The sequence below is a fragment of the Nematolebias whitei genome, chromosome 1 (genome assembly GCF_014905685.2).
Source record: "Nematolebias whitei isolate Nwh7 chromosome 1, NemWhi1, whole genome shotgun sequence".
Classification (NCBI taxonomy): domain Eukaryota; kingdom Metazoa; phylum Chordata; class Actinopteri; order Cyprinodontiformes; family Rivulidae; genus Nematolebias; species Nematolebias whitei.
Window position 1 is genome coordinate 77,135,152 of NC_056498.1, and position 2,432 is coordinate 77,137,583.

Sequence of the window (2,432 nt, forward strand, 5' to 3'; positions counted from 1 at the left end):
TGAGTCGTTGTCTGAACTGGAATTGAACACAGGATCAAAGTAAATCTAAATGATTTTTGTTTGAGATTTTAAAGTGGGGATGAGTTACACTGTGGAGAGGAACAGAAAGTTTTTATTTTAGCTTAGTTTTTTGAAAGTCAGAGTAATGGATCCTGGTGAGTGGAGGGAGACATTTTATCCACTACCAGGTGCAGTGGTGGAGGTGCAGAGGGTGGCCAATGGTGGCCTTGGCCCCCATAGATTAATCTTCAGCGACCCCAATCATTTGAGAACACTATACTTTTAAGCAATATAGAAACTAGAATGGATCTGTTTTCTCAAATGATAAGAGGCGGTCAGTTTACCAATCTCCGTGTCATTAGACAGAAATGCAGGAGAAATAAACGCAAGTGGAGAAAGGACAAACTCCAAGTCTCTTTTGATATACTGAGAGAGAGTTGGCGTTGCTATCAACGAGCTATGAAAACAGCCAGAGTAAAATATTTCTCTGACATTATTGCTGATAACTCTCACAACCACCGTGTTCTTTATAATACAATCAACACTGTCCTCAATGCACATGAACCGGTCCCTCTTGAAGCATCTGGAGAACTTTGTGATAAGTTTCTTCATTTTTTCTTGGACAAGGTTATTAACATTAGGGCTTGTATCCCTTTTCCATCACTTGACCCTTCCATCCCGGTCCTGTTCCTGCTGTTTTTGATCATTTGGAGCCTATTTCCCTCTCCTATCTAGAGAAACTTGTCACCAGTATGAAATCATGGGGTTCTCCCCTTGATGTTGTTCCTCCATATTTTCTTAAGGAGGTATTTTTTGGCTCCTTTACTTTAAAAGTGATCAACAGCAATTTGATATCCAGTGTGGTACCAAGCAATTTTAGACATGCTGTGGTGCAGCCATCGTTGAAAAAAAACTGGCCTTGATTCATCCTCTTTGTCAAACTTTAGGCCAATCTCCAAGTTACCCTTTATATCCAAAATTTTGGAAAAAGTTGTTTACACACAGCTGAAGGCATTTTTGGATGAATTTTAAATTTTGGAGGTCTTCCAGTCTGGTTTTAAAATGTACCACAGCACTTAATCTGCACTTTTAAGGGTTTTTAATGACATGTTTTTAGCACTGGAGTCTGGAAACTGTGTTTTACTTGTGCTATTAGATTTAACAGCTGCTTTCGACACAGTTCACCATAACATTCTCATCTCCAGACTGGAGCAGTGGGTGGGCATCACCGGCTCAGCTCTGCAGTGGTTTAGGTCCTATCTTTCTGATAGAAGTTTCAGTGTGATAATGGATAATTTTACCTCTGCTTCTGCTGCCCTCCCCTGGGGGTTACCCCAGGGCTCTATTCTTGGTCCTCTCCTGTTTTCTCTTTATCTTCTGCCACTGGGTTCTATTTTCAGAAAGCACTGTGTGCAGTTTCATTTATATACAGATGACTGTCAAGTCTACTTCCCTTTGAAACACAATGGCTCCACTCAGTCTCTCCTGGACTGTCTTGATGACATTAGAGAATGGATGGCACTTGATTTCCTCCATTTTAATGAAAAAAAGACTGAGGTTATAGTCTTTAAATCCTGTGGTCCTAGCAGTTTCTCCACCTTGGATTTTTCCTCTTTGGCCCCATATGAAAAATTAATTGTGACAAATTTAGGAGTGAAAATGGACCCCTGCCTGAAACTTGACTGCCATGTCAACAACGTGGTTAAGTCCTTTTTTTTTCAGCTGAGGCGTCTATCAAAGATCAAGCCCCTCCTTTCTAGACACCACTTAGAGACAGTAATCCACACTCATTACTTCACGCCTGGATTATTGTAACTCTCTGTTGATAGGAGTTAGCCAGGCCTCACTCTCACGGTTACAGCTGGTACAAAAAGCTGCTGCACGATTTTTGACTGGTACAGGCAGGCGTGAGCACATCACTCCAGTTCTGATGTCCCTTCACTGGCTCCCTGTCCAGTTTCGAATTCATTTTAAAGTTCTATTGTTTGTTTTTAAGTCTTTGAACGGTCTTAGTCCCTTTTATTTGTCTGAACTGCTTCACCTTTACATACCATCACGTGCTGTTAGATCCTCTGACCAGATGCTTTTAGCAGTCCCGAAAACAGTTTATAAATCCAGAGGAGACAGAGCCTTTTCAGCTCTGGCTCCTAAATTGTGGAATGAGCTGCCACTGGAGGTCAGGCAGGCCCCGTCACTTTCTGTTTTTAAAACTTGTTTAAAAACACTTTTTATTTCATTGGCTTTAATGAGTCAGCATCTGTGTCTAAATGTTGTATTATTTTACTTATGGTGTTCTGATTATTTTTTTAATATATATTTAGGTGTTTTAATTGTTTTACTTTCTTTGTTTTTAATTTTGTACAGCACTTCGGACAGCTGCTTGTTGTATTTTAAGCGCTTTAGAAATAAAATGGTATGGTGTATATATATAT